The sequence below is a fragment of the Temnothorax nylanderi genome, unplaced genomic scaffold, assembly GCF_030848795.1.
Source record: "Temnothorax nylanderi isolate EJ_2023f unplaced genomic scaffold, tnyl_v1.0 TNYL_tig0139_pilon, whole genome shotgun sequence".
Lineage (NCBI taxonomy): Eukaryota > Metazoa > Arthropoda > Insecta > Hymenoptera > Formicidae > Temnothorax > Temnothorax nylanderi.
The window spans coordinates 27,497-47,719 of NW_027249201.1; the positions used below are offsets into that span (position 1 = coordinate 27,497).

At 43.2% G+C, this 20,223-nt stretch overlaps 1 long non-coding RNA gene across 1 annotated transcript in view; it reads right to left on the minus strand.

Annotated features, from left to right (window-relative positions):
* Positions 1 to 8,550: 8,550 nt before the first annotated feature.
* Positions 8,551 to 20,223, minus strand: part of LOC139777120 (uncharacterized) — a 43,318-nt gene continuing 31,645 nt past the window's right edge. Inside the window, exons 2-3 of the long non-coding RNA XR_011719277.1 lie at positions 10,675 to 10,949; positions 8,551 to 9,492 (exon numbers count right to left, since the gene is read on the minus strand). This is a non-coding gene — a long non-coding RNA (uncharacterized lncRNA). The remainder of the gene's footprint in view (positions 9,493 to 10,674; positions 10,950 to 20,223) is intronic.

The following is a 20,223-nucleotide window of genomic DNA, read 5'->3' on the forward strand; positions in this document are numbered from 1 at the left end:
GGAGTCGGAAATGTCAGTTCCTGCGGCCGCCTCTGGATTCAGCCAGAGGCATGCATTCTATACCTACACCAACCACGAACGCGTTGTCATAACGAGGCGTCATTACTGACTATCCATTACGCGCGACGGATGTTCACTGAGCGTTATGACACTTAATGAATATTCACGCCCCGTTATATAGCCATTTTATAAACGGCCGCCGCGGCGCGACGAATGACGCAAGCGAGACCGTATTTAAACGACGGTTTGCACTTGCACGTTCGCAGAAATGGGATCCGATTCGATACAGGTCCAAAGGTGTATATCGAGACATTTCGACATGTTATGATAGCTTATCCTCCTCGCCACTTACACGCGTAAAATTATGCACCTGCAAGATCTATCGTGAATAGAACTGATTCGCGGGTTTTTTTGTTCATACCACTCCCACGTTTCTACCTAGTGATTAAAATTAGCATGACTTGTTATTAAATGTTGAATAAGGCGACTTGTCTAGACCGACTGTCTAGACTGCCTGGATCATTCAGCTGTTTTCGATACTTGGAATCAGATCAGAAGGAAATATACGGACTTTCTCTCTCTCTGTGTACAATAAAATGATCCAGTCCTCGCGGCTCGCTACCGGCGTCATTGCCGAGCCTCGACACATGTGCACGCGCGAATAATAACGCGCACACTTACGCGGAGAGTTAACTATTGTCCCGTACCCGAGGAGTAATGTCCCATTGTGAAACGGTTACAATGACGTATCGCCTGTCATCAGCGAAACGACGGCAATTTTATTCCATCCCAGTCGTGTTTAATGACCGTGTCGAAAGAAGCGAGGGGGGAGGCAACAGGGGGGGGGGGGAGAAAGAAAAATATTAACGTTTCGAGCCGATGCATTTATACGAGGCACTGTCACGATATTCCGACGTGAGGCCTCGGCTCCGTGAAATTAACTTGTGCCACTTTAAAGTCATCGGGGCCAGGCCGCGCCGCGCCCGCGCCCAGACGCGAGACGGACGCGCTCGCGATGTCAATTGCGACGAACAGGTATTCGGTTCGCAATTTCCTTTAATTGTCGCGGCGCGTTTTTGCGCCGATGCGACAAACACGCGGGTATAAACGCGGGCGTCCAGCACGTTATTATACGTCCACCCGTGTTTTATACGTTCCTAGCTCGTGCGGTACGTGCGGGCGCACCAACGAATCACTCACGTTTCCTGTAAATTGCGGATTCATGGTTTATCGGCGTACGGCCGAAACGTTTTACTGCCCGGCGATGCGCGATAACGCCGCGCTGACAGCGGAATGTCCCCGGCCAAAATGAATCCAACGAGTACACGACGAGACGCATATGCGGGAAACGTATTCTCTCTCTCGTGTTTTGTTTTTCGCGGGCGTGACTGGAATATCGGATTTGTCCAGTGACGTAGACGACGGGAAGCATTGGGCGAGGGGTCCTGCAGCACTCTCCCCAAAATTGCAGAAGACGATATTCCATATTTAGTATAATCGTCCATGTATATAAATTCTGAATATTTTAATGGGACCACAAATCGCAAATTTTTTTTATGTCTAAATAATGATAGGACGAAACACAACTCCAATCTTAACACTGAACTATAGCAAGGGGGTCAAAATGACTTGTTTGACATTTTTTAAAATAATTATTATTTATTTTTTAAACATCACAATTTCTGAATTTTTCTGATTTTTATTGAAATATGCAGATAATTAATTTTATAAATTTGTTTTCTCTTTTTCTTCTTTTTATTTTGACCCCTTCGGTAGGAATAGATATAGGTTAATCTTCGGTGGTTCTAGTATATCAAGATCAATATTGTACATAAATATTCTTGCTAAGCCACTTTATACGTGGTAATAAGTAAGAGCACAACATTATTTACCTACCTTGCGCAAGTTGCAGAAAGTTATATTCAAGTTGAAAGATGGCAACTCTGATATATCGTAATCCACGTCGGCACTGAACGGGACATATATTATGATTTCGCTTTTAAGCGAATTTACTTCATTCCGTTTGATTCGCGCGTAATGCTCGTTAATTTAATTTCCAATTAAGCGTATGCTGGTTTCATTAAGGGCGTAACGTGACTCATTAAATGTGATTGCGTGGCATTTATCCGCGCGGTATTGACAAATATGTGTTATATCCGCCAAAAGTATTCGGGGAAAACTGCGGAACTGCGTAAGTGCATGATTTGATGAAAGAAATCAAATTTTTTCTCGTATAAAAAAAAAACATTTCCTTCGCAAAGCTGAGATTTTCCCTCGGTAATTCGGGACAGACAGAAACTTCTGGTCTGGTGTATTATTTTGCAATCCGTCAAGAGAATGTTTGCCGGTAAAACGAAGATTGACGGAACAAATCATCAGCAAATGCTTATTATTCAAAATGGATATTTCGTAGCGGAAAACCCATCAAGGCTCCGTTGCGCGGCGGTACATATATATCTAAGTGCGCGCGAATCCTCGTTGGAAGATAAATGAGCCAATCTGTTAAACCCGGTCTCGAGATACGCACGCTCTCGCGTGGCAATTATATACGTTTCCTGAGGTCCAAATTTATTATGTACTAAAACGCCGTTATTGTTGCAAGAAGGCGGCCGTTGAGTAGAAAAAGCTGCCGTTATTAATTCGCATTAGTTTAATAGGTACCCGGGGTGGAGGCCGCGGGACCGAGAGGTACGGGTAGGTAGGTGCGCGCGGTGCGCGCGCGGCGGAGGAAGGAAGGAGGGGGGGGGGAGGGGGGAATAAGGTCACGCCAGAAAGTGAGTAATGAAGGCGGTTTATCTCCGAGGAGTAACTAGCGGTGTTCGTGTAATGGGGGCATTCATCAACGCGATCTCACATCGCCTTTCCGTTCGCGTTTCAGAGTCTCATGACGATTTGCGCTACGTACGGACGGTGAGAAACGGAGCTGAAACGATTTCTTTCTGCACGCGCCCCCTGGAAAACCCCTCGTTGCCACTTTGCCGCGCAAGATTAATGCCGGCGAAGTGGTGTTTTCGGCGCCATTAATTTTTCTCTCCCCATTTATCAGTTTTAATTCCGGGAGGCCCCGAGACCTCCCCGGCGGCGCCCCCCTTCCCCCCCCCCCCCGCCGCGTATGATGAATAGGATTAGCGCAATTGAAATTATACCCCGTATTCACCGCATTCGCGTAATTTGTCCCGTCGGCGACGGCGCGCCCGTCACTTTATCTCAATATTGTTACGTCGATAATGACAAATGTTTATTTTAAGGACGCGATTATTTAATATCTTCGGCGTTTGTTATACTTGTTGCGAGCCCGGAATAATTTGCGATAATTAAAGCTCCCCGGTTGTTACGAGAGCGCTAATCGCTAACGAGGAAAGCAAACGATCACATTTATTCCAATATGTTGAGACAACTTTTCATTGCTGTCAGTATCTTTGCGCAGGATCGAAGATTGATTGACGCATCGTGTATCGTGTCCCCCCCCCCCGGCGATCCCGCCGCTGCATTATATCATTTTTTTTGCCTCGGCACGCTCATTACTTTCCTAACGAGGAAACCGATTCGTACCCCGCAAAAATGCGACTCCCGATGTTCCGCGCTCCCGACGATTGACATTGGGCCGGGCCGCCGCGCGTTTTCTGCGGCGCATCAACGCCGCCGCACGACAACGAGCGACAAGGAACAACAACCGGCACGATATATATCCGCGGAACACGCAACGAGCGCAGCGGGGCAGCCATATTATTACCGTCTTTTCGCAGTCCGCGCCTCTGTAATTATGATTTTATTTTTATGGACATAAATTATACGGGCCGCCTAGCTGTGTCATTATATGGCATTTTAATTCAAGGCTGTAGACATAATGGTAACCCGCGCGCCACACGGACTCACTGCTCACCTGCCCGTAGGTGAGGGACGGGGCACCGGGAGAGAGAAGGGTAACCGGCGTAAGGGGCACCGAGGGGGAAGGCCGATAGTAGGGGTACGTGGACTTCGCCTCTCGCGGTTAGCCGATTCTGACCGTGCGTTTTTCCTTTCCTCTTTTGTTTCATATTTTTTTCCCGCGCTTCTTTCGCGACTTCTCCCGTCGATTTCTCTCGCGTCTGATATTGTTTAATTTTTCCACCGAGTCGTATTGCAAAATAATGACACATACGTTGCGTATACGTGGCCGACCCGTTAATAACTTCGAGATTAGAGAAGGCTCGTCAGCGATTCCGCTCGGCCGCCTTTCGCGGCGCTTGGCCTCGCGCTTGGCAGTTTCCTCGCGATGGGTTAAGAAAGTACGTAAGTCGTTTCTCTCTCCGCTTCTTTCGTTCGGGGAGTATTCACCGTGTACTCTGCAATTACGTAAGAGTACTCGCAACGATTTCACGAAACGATTACGAAACCCCGCGTAAAATAAGGCACACGATTTTAATCTATATTCCCATTAATTCAGTTGCCTCTTTTTCGTTTATGTAATAAACGCAAAAAGCTAAGTGGCGTTGAAGGGAGAGGCAACCGTTTTACATCCGGCAATTTCATCGCGTTTTCGTTTTCGCGAGAGCGCGGCTTCGCCGTAAGGTCTCTCTCTCTCTCTCTCTCTCTCTCTCGATACGTGCGAATTCGAAGATAAGAACTCGAAGGTAGCTGATAAGCTAATTGACTATATTTTCTCATTATAAAGTTACGTGCGATAAACGAGATACGATCGGGGCGCGATATACTATTTGCGAGGAAACAAAAGCTATATAACGCGCCGTCACGCGAACGCATGACGGGTCGCGAGTCGCGAGAAGCTAAATTTTCTTCTGCGTTTTTACCGTAGACTCGCTAAAAACACACATTTGTCCGCGACATGCGTGGCGTCACGCTCGGCAAGCGGCATCTGCCTCTCTATTACGATATTACAATGTATCATTTTCGCAATATAATTTTTGCTGCATGCACCGTGTATTCCGCGTTCTTAAACGCCTGCACCGCCGGCTACGCCTCGAGTCCCCCTCTTCTCGTCGATAAGTCGTAGCCAGTGTACAGAGCTGTGTATTTAGCACGGTGCACGTGAGTGATATTCGTCAAACGGCGCACGGCTATAATTTAACCGCAATTTCACAAACACGGTACGTTGCGCGTTGCGCCGCGGCGGGGACCTGACGATTGCGCCGAATAATTACGTTGGCGAGCTGTTGTTACGTCGTTACGACCGTCGGAATTACACTTAATTTGTAGTCATAAGCATACCCCGGCCGCGCGTTTGCTTTTGACAATAATTCGCATTTTCTCGGAACGAGAGTCGCTACTATCCGTAACAAAGACGGCGAGCGATGAAAATACGGTAATTTCCAAGCGGGAGATCGTGACTCGACACTGCTCGTCAAAATATTTTCTAGTTCGCTTACCGCTGACGCGTAAATACCCGCCTATTATCGCCCCGGCATGTGCCGCTCAAGCTTTACGCGATATCTAGCCTAACGTACTCTCTCCACGTCTCTCTCTCTTTCTCTCTCCCTCTCTCCACGGTTATAAATTCACGGACGCGCGTTAACAAGTTGCGATGTGCCCCCCTCTGAAAGGTAGAGAAACTTCGGTCCGGCTGACAGGTTATTCTTTTAATTGGAACAGAACGTAATGGCCATCGCGTTGAAAATGACATCGCGCGGAACCCGTCAAACGACAGCGTGACAAAAGACAGGGCAAAATCGGAAGCTCGCCGGCTTTTTGCCGATGAATGGTATGAGGATCAACACGCACGGTAGCCGGTAATACTTGATGTTACGAACGCACGGCAGAGTGGCAAGCTGTCAGCCCGCCGCCGCGCTGTCAGTCTCCTGTCTGGTTGCTGTCTGTCTGTCATTCACTCACTCAACCCACTCATTCGCCTGTCCCATCTCTCCCCGACTTTTTCGGGCTCTCCGTCTCTCCGCCTCGCCCTCTATTTCTCTCTCTCCTTCTCTCTGTCGCTCTTTTTTTTCAATCTCTCTCTCTCTCTCTCTCTCTCTCTCTCTCTCTCTCTCTCTCTCTCTCTCTCTCTCTCTCTCTCTCTCTCTCTCTCTCTCTTTTTTTTCGTGACTGGCGTTCAAACTCGTTGGCCCCGTTACAGCGACGGACGTGCGCGCATCTGCCTGCAAAAATATTTTTTCGATCCAGAGTGCGCGCAGGCGATACCCACCGCGATGCCCGACGAAATTCATGCCAGATGTAGCTTCTCCGTGTGACGTTTCGGCGAAGGAAATCTTTATTAAGTGGACGATACCGATATAGTTTGAGAAGAGTTTAAATAGCAGAGTGAACGCATACGCGGAACTTCACGTGAAGTCACAATTCCATTCGAAAAGGCTCGCTGAGGCTTGCGTTTTAAGACGCGTGCAAAATCGACTTTGCTCGGCTTCATTAAAAGGGGGTACGAATATATTCTGTCGGATATTTTTATATTTTCGAAAGTCTCCTCGATCGAGGTAATTCATAAAACAGGACATCCCGAAATCTATACATAACTTGCAGCGAGGAATGACGTAACAGCCCTAACGGACATGACATCATTCGAATAATCTGTACATTCTAGAATGTATTAAGGTTTTTGGAATCTCGCCGCCATGTTAGATCGTGATGTCAGAGGCGAGAAATGACACGCTGAAAATTCTTGCGCGCCATTTTTAAATAAAAAGATATTTGGATTAAAAAACATTTCTTATCGTTTTAACACACTTATAAAATACTCCGAAAACTATCCTTTTCTTTTGACAGTTAACAAACTGCCTTAAAATGAATGTATTACGAAAACTAGTCATGCGCCTGCGCATAAACCTGCATGACTAGGCTTCGTATTACATTAATTTTACGGCTGTTTATTAACTGTTAAAAGAAAAGGATAGTTTTTGGAGTATTTTATAAGTGTATTAAAGCGATAAGAAGTTTTTTTTCATCCAAATATATTTTTATTTGGATGAAAAAAAACCAGGAGCCTTAAGGGGATCCTATAGTGGCAGTCGTTACCGACATTTAGTTAAATGCATTAAACTTTTAATTGGCTTTACGGAATTGCAAAATTCTTTTACAGAATTGAAGTACGCACAAAAATGTAGTTCGGGCTGGTCGACTTTATATCAAAAACAAAAAAAAATTAAAAATTTGAGCACATAGAGCTGTCACTGACAACAATATTTGCTTATACAAAAATACTGCAATTTATATATACAAAATGAGATACGGTACGAACTAGGGAAAACATTTCAGAACAATATCGTGCAATTAGAACTAAGATTGAAAGCCTAGAAAAAAAGTTTAGTGTATTTAACTTTTATATGTGCAAAAGCACATTCAGGTTGATAGGATAAGCAGTATTGCGTGTAGCGAGAGATGGCGCAGCAATCGAACAAGGACAGATGCCTCTCGTTAGACAAGGACAGATATAGATATATAACATAGAAAACAGGATTAGAAATGTTGACATTATCGACGTCGAGGAAGTTCGGCCGTCGCTATAGGATCCCCTTAAGAATATATTTAATATACTGAGAACATCTCTATAATATCTTATAATTTTGTAATATCCTCCGAACATTCTCAGAATCTACATGTGCTGTTAAGGAGGTCCGGTATTAACATATCCGGCATAATGTCGGCCGTAAATTGAAGGAGACGTGAACGCGCAACGCCGAGGACAATGAACGAGCTTATCCGCGTTGCTATAAAATATTCTCTGTGTGCCGCGTGTCCACGCAGCCGTAAAACGCGAGCATCCGTTTAATGATAAATTAGGGACGACGCGACGCGTCGGGGACCGAGCGAATATGTCCGGCCGCGTGTACACCTCTCTTTTCTTCCTCTCTCTTTCTCTCTCTCTCTCTCTCTCTCTCTCTCTCTCTCTCTCTCTCTCTCTCTCTCTCTCTCTCTCTCTCTCTCTCTCTCTCTCTCTCTCTCTCTCTCTCTCTCTCTCTCTCTCTCTCTCTCTCTCTCTCTCTCCTTCTCTCTCTTTTTATCGCGACAGTACCGAACGATTTAACTCGCAGTTGTTTGCATATCCGGTTTATGTTTCAATCTAGTTCCATCAATATGAATAAACACCGGTACGCGGAGGTAGCACGGCGCGGGCATTAATATGTATTGGCAATAAATCGATATCGATAATTAAAATCTGCGCCCGGCCCGGCCGGGCTGGAGGGGTCCTTGGGAGCGCTCGAGCGCGTTTATATAAAAGTTCAATTTGTTATATGTAACTGCACGAGATGACTATAAATATTGCGTTACCCTTTTTAACTGGGATCGTAAATCCGCGTGATTTATGCACTGGCCGTCTGAGAGAGCCAAAGGGGTCGGAGATGGCATGCCGGTGACTGCACGCCGCAGCAGGATTTCTAGTTCTTTCGCGCGTAACTAAATTCTGACGCCCCACTTTATCATTGTTTCGATCGTTTCGGATTCGCGGACGATTTTAATCTTATTAAAATGCACACAAAGAGAAAGAGAGAGAGAAATTCTTCATTGTTTCTTTTATGTATTGGCGATAGAACGGTATTTATATTGGGATTTATATTGGGAGACAATGAACAGGTTTTATAAAATAAATACTCTAATCAGTTATTTCATTTTTCATTAATGCTCGTATATTGGTCCTATTCCTCATTATAGCCTTTGCTTCAAACGAGCGGAAAATAATATTTTATTATTTCATTTTTATTACGCTATATGTACATATATGTTAAATATAATTTTGCTAGGACTAAATGTCATAAATATGTATACAAATATGTCAGTACATATAAAACCTGAATTGAACGCATACACAGCAGCGTTAATTGTTTAACTTTCCGGGATTCAATACAATTCTAGTAAATGTCACTCGAACGTAAATATAGGTATACTTAAACGTAACACGCGCGACAGAAATTTATTTATTGCGTATTCGATATCACATCATACGTATAGAATTGAGAAAAACTTTCGAGCCCCGAAGATGTATGTACTCTATACGCGAAGGTGCGTACGTCTGAAAGGCGCGCGTGTGAGAAATTACGTTGAGAAAGACGTTGTGATAACTGTTGACAAATGCCGCGAAGAAAGGAGGAACAGAAACTCGCGCCGACTAATGACGCCATCCATTTCCTTTTATACCTCGTGTGACGTTACAAAGCATCAGTCATCCTTCCCCTTTCTGAACCCTTGACGCGTATTCACGCGTTAAAAGTGTCCACCTTGAGAGACATCCCCTCCCTTCCCTCCTCTTTCCCTCCCTCTCCCCATACTATCTCGCGCGTTTCGTCCACGTCCATTGTGCGTGACCGTGTTGCAAGCATGTCCCGCGTACGTATGCGGGAAGACAACCGATATCAAACGAGCGTATCGGACGTGGAATCCAAGAGGGTCCCCAAGGGAACGAGAAGCTAATGGCCCGCCAGGTTCCAGAGCGTTATTATTACTTTAGCTGATGACTTGTGTGTGACCCTCCCCCCCTCCCTCTTTCTCCGGCTTGGAACATTTGCCACCGATTTATCATTGAGAGAACTTGCGGAGGAGGAAAACCATCGCCTGGAATTAGAAGCAAATATACTTGATGCCTATCTCGAGTATCGAAAGCGGAAATGACGGGGATCCACGAATATGTTTAACAATAAACGTTAATGATACAATTAGAAAAGAGTAATAAAGAATTATAAAAAAAAATATTATTAAAGGAAAATTATCTTTAGCAAGTCTCAGAAAGAAATTTAGCGATAAAATGAAAAAAGAAAATAGATGTTTGTACACTCTTGCGTTTTAAAATTTTTATCGATAAAAGGCTAGAGGGATTTGAAAATAGAGGGCGATAAAAATAGAGATCAGAAATTTCCACTGAGAGAAAATGAGTCCTTAAATTCAATATATAACGTAGAAAATGCACGCACAACTTCTAATACGCTCTCTATATAATGTAATGGAATAAGGTGAGGAGAAGGATATACGGAAAGAAATCTGATATTAGATAACGCGCTCGAAGGTACTGTAAGACAACATACTTGACAAGTTAAAAGGAAAAGGCAGAAAGTGCGCGCAGAAAACTGCTCATACATTTTAATATTCCACGACTATACGCTATCCTTTGCCCCCGAGCGGATAAAGGAATTATTTGCTCTTCGCAGGAAAGTAGCGGAGCAAGAGGAATTCGAGAGAGAAATGAAAAAGAATTCGACTTCTCAGTGCACGGATGTAGGAGCAACAGACATTTGACAACGTGGCAACGTATGAATAACGCAAGATGCGCGGCACACATATGAAGGAAACATTTATATCGATGATTTATTCGGGAGTCTCTTCATTCGAGAGAGTGAATACGGCAATAAAATAGACGAGTTCTACCGCGTCACGCGGGATAACAAATGATCGGAATCGGGCGATTCCGGAGGAAAGGCCTATCGATTCCTTTGTCTCAAACGTACTCGGAGGCCGGCACTTCCGCGCGGCGGTAGCCGCAAGCAAGTAAATCGCGACGTATCATCGTCTCCGCAACAGGGCGTGAAAGGGGCTTTACCGAATCTCTGGCAGAATTCCCGGAAAAGTCCCGAGGAAAAAGGCACTCGCGGCGCGCGGTGGGCGAGGGACGGGACGGCGCGGCGCGGCGCGGCGCGGCGCAGCGCGAGCCGAGGAGTGAAGTGAACGAACCGAGGCAAAGGAGGGAAGATGACTGCTCGGTTGAGTAATGGATCAATTTATTTGCTGGCTGTAGGTACCTACCGGGGGTAGTAGATACGTATATAGGTGGCGTATAACAGGGCAGAGAAATGGCTACGTTGGATCCCCCCGGGTGTCGAGTAGAAAGATGTGCTGCGGGATGCGGGCCGCCAGGAGACGATTTCGCTATCCCCCTCCGGCTTACCGTCCTCGCCGTCGTCGTTCTCGCCCTCTCTCCGACTACCAAGCCGTGGTCCTCCTTCTTTCCACTCTTCGGCGACGGCAGCAACGACGGCGGCGGCAGCAGCAGCGACGGCGGCTGCACGATCCTCCGCAGCCTCTTTCGCAGAGAGAAGATCGTATTTATTTCCACGGTGGTGAGAATGGATGGCGTTCCGGTGATCTATGTCCCGGCGCAGACACATCTCATTTACTCTACGAAGCATAATTCCTTAACACTTTTTCGGGGAAAAGTGCTCGTATATCTTGGTTACGCCAGCAAGTCGCACGAATTCCACGCTTGGCACGCTCGTATGAGCAATTTACCCCGCGCCCGCTTTCTCCCATATTTCACATTCTGTCTCACCTCGGACAGCTGTGTTCCGTTTGATACCGATTTCGTTAGCGGGACTTTCGTAGGCTTGGCGTAATCGTAGCGTTTTCGCGATTCAACTTCCGTTACTTAATTCTTTCCTTTTTTTACAAACGAGGTTTTCGAAAAAGTTCGTGTCGGGACGATAAACGGTCCCGATTTCGATGTACCTTGTCGATTTTCCTTTGTATCCGGCGGTGATTATTCATCGATCGATTACATTACGCTTTAAGACCCGTTAACTACCTCAGGGGGTGACTGAGGTGACTCGCGGAACGAATTATCCTCGACGGACCGGCGATTGGATATCGAATTAGAAGGTTGTGGATTGGTCGCCGCCGCAGGTGGCTATTTATGTAGCATCCGAAGTACCTGTATCACGATCATTAATAAATAACGGCATTATGCAAATGGGCAATTTGTCTCCGGGGCACCGCGCGCGGAGGCGCACGAGCGCGCACCGCCGTGTGGTCATTTTAAATATCAAATGAAAGTACAGACGCGCGCGATGCACCGGCAATTTATTTTCGCGCACACTGTCAGACCGCGGCGAAGCAGCGCGGCTCGCATTTATAATGAGAAGATTAATGATGCGTCACGGCGTGTCCATATGAGGGTGCACGCTTGTATGAGTAACGCAATGATGGCCGGCCATTAATTTATTGCGCGTCGCGACACGACCGGGGCTGGGGCGGGCGCGCGTCGACGAGTTTTTCATGTTGATATCATTCTTGCTTTATCTACACGCGCTGCACGGGGCTTTGTCAGCGCGGTGTAAATAGAGATGTAAAATCATTCAACAAGCGCGGATTACACCCGATGACTTCGTAGATCAACAGGATACAGCGGCGATTTCCGATATATTCCCCCGTGGGTTACCCCTTCGCTTAATTACCGCACCAACTCCAAACCTGATTCTGTCTCTATGGACAGCGGCGAATAATGTATCATAAAGTAGCGACAGAAATCATTCAAAAGAAACGGACATGGTTTATTGAGCAAATCGAGACCAACTCGCAAATCATAAGTTAATGTAAAATATTGCTAACAATTAAGCTTTCACGTTTTTGATTAATTTCGCTATATACAGGATGTTTTTAGCAAGTATATACAGTCCAGTATTTTAGGAGTTGATTTTTGAGACACATAGTCTCAAAGACTTCGTTTCAGAAATACAATTTTACGAAATTATTGTTTTTAATAATCAGATTAGATTGGAATTTAGAAATACCTTATATATATTAAAATTGAAAAATAGTCCGTTAAATTACTAAATGATTAGGCACAATAATAAATCGCGAATCATAATGAACCATTTGAAACAATTGTTGATAATTGAAATAAATAAAAAGAAAGATAATTTTTCAAGTGGATGCGATTTCAAGTGGCCGATTTTAATAACAAACAATAAATATCTTTTGATACATACTGATGTCAATTGCTCGTGTACTTGATCAATCAGAAACAGATTTTTGTGCGATTAACGAAGGGCCAATTAATTTGTCAATTTCGATAAACACATATCCGCACAAACAAACAAATATTTGCCAAACACGTGGCGCGCGCGATGTTATTTATGGCGGCACGTGACACGGTAAAAATAGGGCTCGTGCGAGGTTTTTCGATAGACGATATGCGTTTTGCAAACTCTCTGTCATGGACAGAAATAGGAATATATGTAATCTCTTGTTCTACCTGTTACATTCAATGGCTTTTTGATATGATAATGTCAAATATTTTAGGACATAATTCTCACATAATAATACGCTCAGACTTTCTCGTATAATGCAGGAATATCTAATATATTAAGTAAAGAAATCTATCTTTCTAATCTTATATTCTCGTCATGCGTCAAGTTATATAAAATATATAATATGTATAACGCGGAAGTAAAAATACATTCGTTATTTCTTACTCGTGTCATAAAATTAAAAGCACTTAAGATCAAACGTGAATGAAAAAACATTATTTTCCTCTTTCTTTTATAGAGAATACTTCGAAGTCCACTATTCGCATTTGATCGGTGAAATAATACACCACGAAACGAAATTTAATTAAAATTATAATACATGTCGCGCACGGTATCGAAAGTACTCGGCTCGTGTTAACTGGAATTCGAGCCGCAATCAAAGCACCTCCGCGTTACAATAAAACCGAGGGTTTAAATTTTGAAACTGCAAAAAAGAAATGAAGTATCTGACAAAAATTCCATGTAAAGAGGATTGCAAAAAAAAAATAAAATCAACTTTACGTTTATGTTTGCCTTATTTAATTTCTGCAAAGATATAACTTCATTATGGTTATTAAAAACAATTGAGAAAGCAAGACAGCGCTCTGATAATATCAGTATACATTATTGCTGCGTATATTTTTTTCCTGATGAAGAGATTAGTCTAAGAAATTCATGCGCACGCAAAATAAATATTTTATGCTGGAAAGCTAATTTAAACTCACTCGCAATGGCTTCCGTGTGTTTAACAGCTGCCTTAAGTTGATTTAATAATATACCTAATTACTGTCTTACGCTTCTGTGCACGCGGTAACGATACTGCGAGTATCACAGATCTGTACACGCAGGAACGGGCGTAAATTATGATTATTTTGATAGAACGAAATATCGCCGTTAATTACCTGGACACCATAATCATTACCACGTTGTGACTTTGATATATTGCCACGTCCTTTTGCTACGGCAATGAAATTATGTGAAATTATCATTATTCTGTTATTCCGCGAATGGAATTAAATTTCTCTCGAGCAGAAAGTTGTACAGCACGTAATAATTTAATTCGTATCCCTCAACTCTTTTTACAAGACTCTGACTATTACATAGATATATTTCTCTTTAAAAAAACACATAAAAAATCCACATGACTATAGAAAAACCTTGAATGTAAAGAGAAATACCTGCTCAAACTATTTGAGGAACATCAAACGATAGAGTCAGTATTAGATTGCTAATTCGTATCGCTAATATAAATAAAAAATCATACCATATTTTATGCTATGTTCATAAATGTAATTCATACTTTGTCACATCGTATCACATAAATGATTACCTATCCCGTGATAAATATTAATTGGGTAGGCAGATAGAACGTAGCCATAAAGTATCGTTGTGAAATGAGCGATTAAACACACACACGGTGACACGGAGACTCGTAAGTGATGCAAATAAGCGCTACCCGGCGTCGTCGTCGGGGTGTTTATCCCGCGTGCGCCCGTGCGTAGTAATTAATAGCCCCAATCGAAGTGCATTAAGAAACCGCGCTATCGATGCGCTCATTAGGTATGCGCCGGCCGACGTTCCCGTGCAAGGGAACGCAAGACCCTCATACGGTAACGGTTGTCAGCCGCGGCGGAACCGCCGGGTTGCTTTTGCGCGCACAGAAAGGTTACCAGCAATAAAATACCCGACATCCGGCGGCTATTAATGCCGCGGCGCAATGCCAAACGTCATTTACATCGGCACTTTATTTCTACACGCGTATCCCCGTCAGTGCGCCGAGGTAAAGAGAGAGAGAGAGAAGGAAAGAAAGAGAGAACCCGGGCTCTTCGTTTGGCCGCCTTAGGGTCGATTTGCACCAGCGTCCAAGATCATTTTTTCATCGCCTGAGCACTTAGAACGTTCGTGCATGCGTCAGACGCACGGTATCTAGAATCTCTCAGCTTCTCACAGATTCACGGAAATATGTGGCACTTCAAAGGCAAATTTGCTAGTTTCCCAAATAGGGAACTCTGTGAAATTGAGATTAAAACCTGTCATCTTCAAACCTGTATTAATTTGTCTAGATAATTTTCAAATCTTTTTTCGTTCTCATGACTGTGAAACTATATAAATAATTGCGGATATTTAAATTACATTATAATTGGCAGAATTAATTTGTTTTCTCTGACAATGAGTATAATAATTGAGTTGAGCTACGTACAACAGAATATAATACGTTAATATAAAGAAATAGAATTAATGCATTAATTATAACGTACCTATATTTTAAAACATTATTATAAATAAAATAATATAAATATAAATAAAATATTTAAATATTTTTATATAGTATTAGTATAGGTACATATTATATATATTTAAATAATAAAATAATTATTATTGATTAAAAAACCATTTATAAATATTACACTTTTATATAAGAACTGTATAAATTTAAATTAAATATTAAATATTATACATATATCATTAATATATTATAAATAACATAAATTTTAATAAATTTATATTAAATAAATAAATATTTAAAATATCTATAAATTAATATAGGAAAAATAAAACTTATTTATTTATTTTTCTTATCGTAACGTCACAATACAGTTGAGATACCGCTTCTCCTCATTTTCTAGATAAATACTGGTACTACTTTTTACTGTAAGTAGCAATAGATATAATACGCTTCAAAAATGAATGAATTCCTTATCCCGCGTGTGGAAGGATTTCAACACAATATCGAAGAAAAATCCAATAAAGCACTGGAATTCAGATACGCGAGACGTTAATATCTGGGTATCCCCGGTCCTGAAATTTTACGTCGACATAGAGCCGTGATTCATAAATCCAGGTGGCGGACTCGTTCGCGGCAGGAAAAACAATTTCCGGCAAAACGCCGAATTAAGTACTTATCTTTACGAGCCGTCGTGCAATTTTCTGAAAGGAGATACGCCGTTGGGCGCGCGCACCCACCGCGCGGGAAAAATTTATCGCAGTCCCGATACTATATTTCGGCGCGCATATAAATGCCGCACGCCGTTTGTTAGCGAAAGTTACACCCGTGTATAGGATGCAACCGCCGCGATAAGAGTGAGGGGGAGGAAGTATTATCGTCGGAAAGGCGCCAACGTCATTCAACGCGTTCACTGATCGAACATCCGATCTCGAGACTTCAACACAGAAACCTATAGGTATCCCTGGACACGAAAAATTCGAATTTACGAATTTCGAATATTATCTCTATTTCTTTTTGCAAAAAGAGGCTCGAGATCTTTTATCTACTTCGCGCGGCCGATAGCTGTATTAATTACAAAGTCCGCGCGGCGAAAATCTCAAAGCGCTTACAGATGGCGACCGGAATGCATTCATGGTGCATTCTGAGCCCCGAGTACGAGCCGGAATAAACGTAACTGACCGTAGTTGGACCGCCGCCAGTGCGGCTATCCGCGTTAGCATTCGTCTTTTCATCGCAACACGCCTTGCCCGTTGGCGGATAGATTGATGCGCGACTTAAAAGACGTAGGCGAGCGATCTGAATTATTTGCGTGCTTCTAATGTGCCGCGAGATTGAAATTTTCTGTACTCGGAGCACTGCCAGTTATGCACTTGACGAACGCTTTTTTCTCTCTCCCTCTCCCCCCCCCCCTCTCTCTCTCTCTCTCTCTCTCTCTCTCTCTCTCTCTCTCTCTCTCTCTCTCTCTCTCTCTCTCTCTCTCTCTCTCTCTCTCTCTCTCTCTCTCTATCTTTCTCGTCGTGTCACCGCCGAGTGAATCTTCAAGTGTAAAAATATCACATCTGCGACGACGAACGTTGATAATTAAATAGGCGGAACCATGTCAATTCAATCCACGTCGCGGACCTCTTACCGTCGAAATAATCGATCGGTTTAAACCGATTATTTTGTTGTACCGTGGAAAATAATTCAAAATTAATCCTACTGCGATAGTCATCGACTATGTTAACCCTAATTCGCCATACTCCGGTCCAGTGGACCGCTGAACGTTTTTCTAGTTTTTACACAATAACTTAATTTTCTTGTTTCCTTATAATAAGTTCAGTTTAAATTTAAATCATTTTCTTGACTCGATATTATCACACTTAAACATCTTATTCAGAGTCTGTATCTCCAATTTCTACAGAGTACAAGCTTAAAAATATTAATTAGAATGAAAATGACAATGCGACAAATTCGAGCGATCTCACGGACTGGAGTGTGGCGAATTAAGGACTCGAAAAATAAGTATGGCCAGCTGGGGTTAATTGTACTTAAAAAACATTATCGCTAAAAGCATACGTTTTCACAGAGGCGGGGAATGTGGGTTAAGAGTAAACGCATTCCACGTGCTAACGTGGCGGCAAACGTCGGAATGCCTACGGACACCCAATAAATTCTAATTTAAAATCAGTGTCGCAACGAAAGGTCCTCCAAGAGGCGAGCACCATTTCTCAGTGTGTTGCCTCGCATAGCTCATTCGTTTTATCGTCCTGAGCGGCGCGGCCCGTCAGTCCGGCGTCGCGTCGTGATAAACAGCCGCTACTGTCGTAAGTCAACCCAATGTAAAATCTCGTGCGTTACTCCTTTATAACGTTTACTTAGAATGACTCGGCACACGGCGAGAGTACAGTCACCGTTTAATCATCAAACGTATCGCGCGTCTCACCATCGTTTGTCATTCCGCCTCCGAATAAACCGAGAAGATCAAACAAGCTGAATGCGTGTTAAGTGGCGACTCGAATCTTTCCTTAACCGTTTCTGAACTCGAACACTGACGCGAGTTAGTCTTATATTATTCGATAGCGCAAGTCTTCGTGTCATCGTAGCCGGTATTAATTGTAGGTATAACATCCTGGAGAGAAACTCTTCATGATTTTATATATGCATATATATAATCGACGTCAGTAATATAATTAGGTCGTACATCTCCATGATTACGATCGGCAACGGTACGAACGCAAAGCTTCCGTATCCGCCACCTCGGTTATCTTAGTTTATCGCACTTCAAACTCCGTTTTGCGTTCCAAGTATGCGACTCAAGTGTAGGTACTGTGCGTCGCTCGTCCGTGAAAACGTGTCGGTTCGCGAGCATTCCAGCGATAAAACGTTCGTGTCGGTGTTATGAGATCCTTAAAAACGCATAGCTTCGTGAAATCGTGAGCACGGATGTAACCCTTCTTAGGCCTAAGGTTAATCTGGCAGGCGAGCGTCGCGACGCCCAGGCTAATGGCACGTACGACGTCGCGCTGCGTGCCAGCATTCTCAGCCTCGTCGCAGCGGTCGTCGTGTGTGTGAACACGACGAAAGGGGAGTACCGCCGCCGCCGCCGCCAATGCCGCGGGCTGAGTGATGAAGTGAGTGCGGAGTGAGGTCTATTTTTGCGCTCACCGACAAACAACCTCGTAGATCTCGCGACACGTCGTTAGAAACGCCACGAAAATACCCTCCGCGCCGTCGAAAGTGCCCCCCGTGACATCCGCGACACCGCTCTCTCTCTCTCTCTCTCTTCGGCGTTTATTCCGAGAAGCTACTAAACGCCACGCGTCTTGTAACGACGCGTCGTTCAATCGCCGCGACAAACATCGCCGAGTGGCCGATTATCGCCCCCGACGCGGATATCACACATACCTTCCGTAAAACGCGAGGGTACTCTCTAAATCGTATAGAGTGGTTTTGCTAATATATTAGGTATGATTGCGATAGTCACTCCAAAAGAGAGGATTGTCACTCTAATTTGAGTAAATGCGGACACTTATAAGGTAGAAGTGAATTGAGGAGTGAATTTTTCACTCAAATTTTTAGAGCGGCTATTCTATCGGCGTGATACGATCTTACTCCAAAGCTACAGTGAATCACGATTCATCACTAAAGATCGACTGATCAATGACTCTAACAGAGTGTCCACTCACAATTGTAGAGTGACATAATTCACTTCTATGGACACTGATCTACTGCACTCGAAAAGAGTGTCCTTTCACTCAAATGGAATGCGATTTCACTCCAACTTATAGAGCGCAATTTTACTCTTTCTTAGAGTGGCAAATCATTCGAAGTGCACAGGCTCAATTTTCACTTTTTATTACACTTACATTTCACTCGTTTTGAGTGATATTTCATTCTTCGACTTTTAGAGAGTGCTTATCCGACGAGTCACTTTTCGCGAGATTTATCGAACGGCCGCGCTATTTTAGCGCGATACTCCGATAATAACAAGATGAAGTGACCGAACATTCGAGTGTGCTGAGATACAGGTGGAGGATAAAGTAAAACATTACGAGATATCCATAAGAATGATTTGATGTGATACATTCTCAAAGGATTTCCCAGAAAATAGCCTGGGGACGCCGAGGATAAATGATTAGTAGCGCGAGGAAACTGAGAATTGTAACGGAACCGAGATTGCGGGCTCAGAGTGTCCTATAATCGCCCCCATTTGTATGCATCCCGATAGTTTACATACTTCCGAATCGAATTGTCGCGGCGAGGCAACGACACGGCTAGAAATGTCGGATTGTAAGTTACTTAAAGCTTAACAATAATATTCGGATTTGGATTATGACGAATCCCGAGTTATGTATCCAAGCTTCCAACAGCGATAAAATAGCGTAATTCAGTTCACCGTGAACAACAAAATCAAAATTTGTCAGACATTGAGAAGAGATAGATTTCTAATGATACAAAATTGAGTCATTTTAGCGTTTCCATGTCCAAGTGCAGGCAATAATTGATAATTGTAAAAATCGATTACTAATATCGTAATTTTAAATACATGACTGAGAATGATATATTAATTATTTTCCTTGATGCCAATTATGACGTAAGATATGATTGGAGCGGCTAATAATGTACTGTACGAATATTTCAACGTCTATTTAACAGTAAATTCTACCTAACCATCGTCTAGTCACGCATCGTTACGTACAACAAGGAAAATTGAGCTAACGACGCACTTCGTCATAAATTCTTTGGGTTATTAACTTTGATTGCTCGTAGATTATACCACGGAATTTATTTAGTACCGTTAATATGCTCGAGTCTCGGTGCAGGCACAGGTAAAAGAGGGTAAGTGAAGATTATACACACTATTCATGAACGGAATGATCTTGCTACTTTAGATAAGATAAGACGTTCCGTGAAATGTAACGCTATATATCAGATCCCCATAAAAGAACTTATAGAAAAAAAACAACATTACGGGTAACTAATTAAGTTTATCACGATATCATTATTAACGTCCTTCCGGTTTCTCATTTAACGGAATAAAATCTTATATTATCAATCGCTTCGTAATCATAATCAAATTTA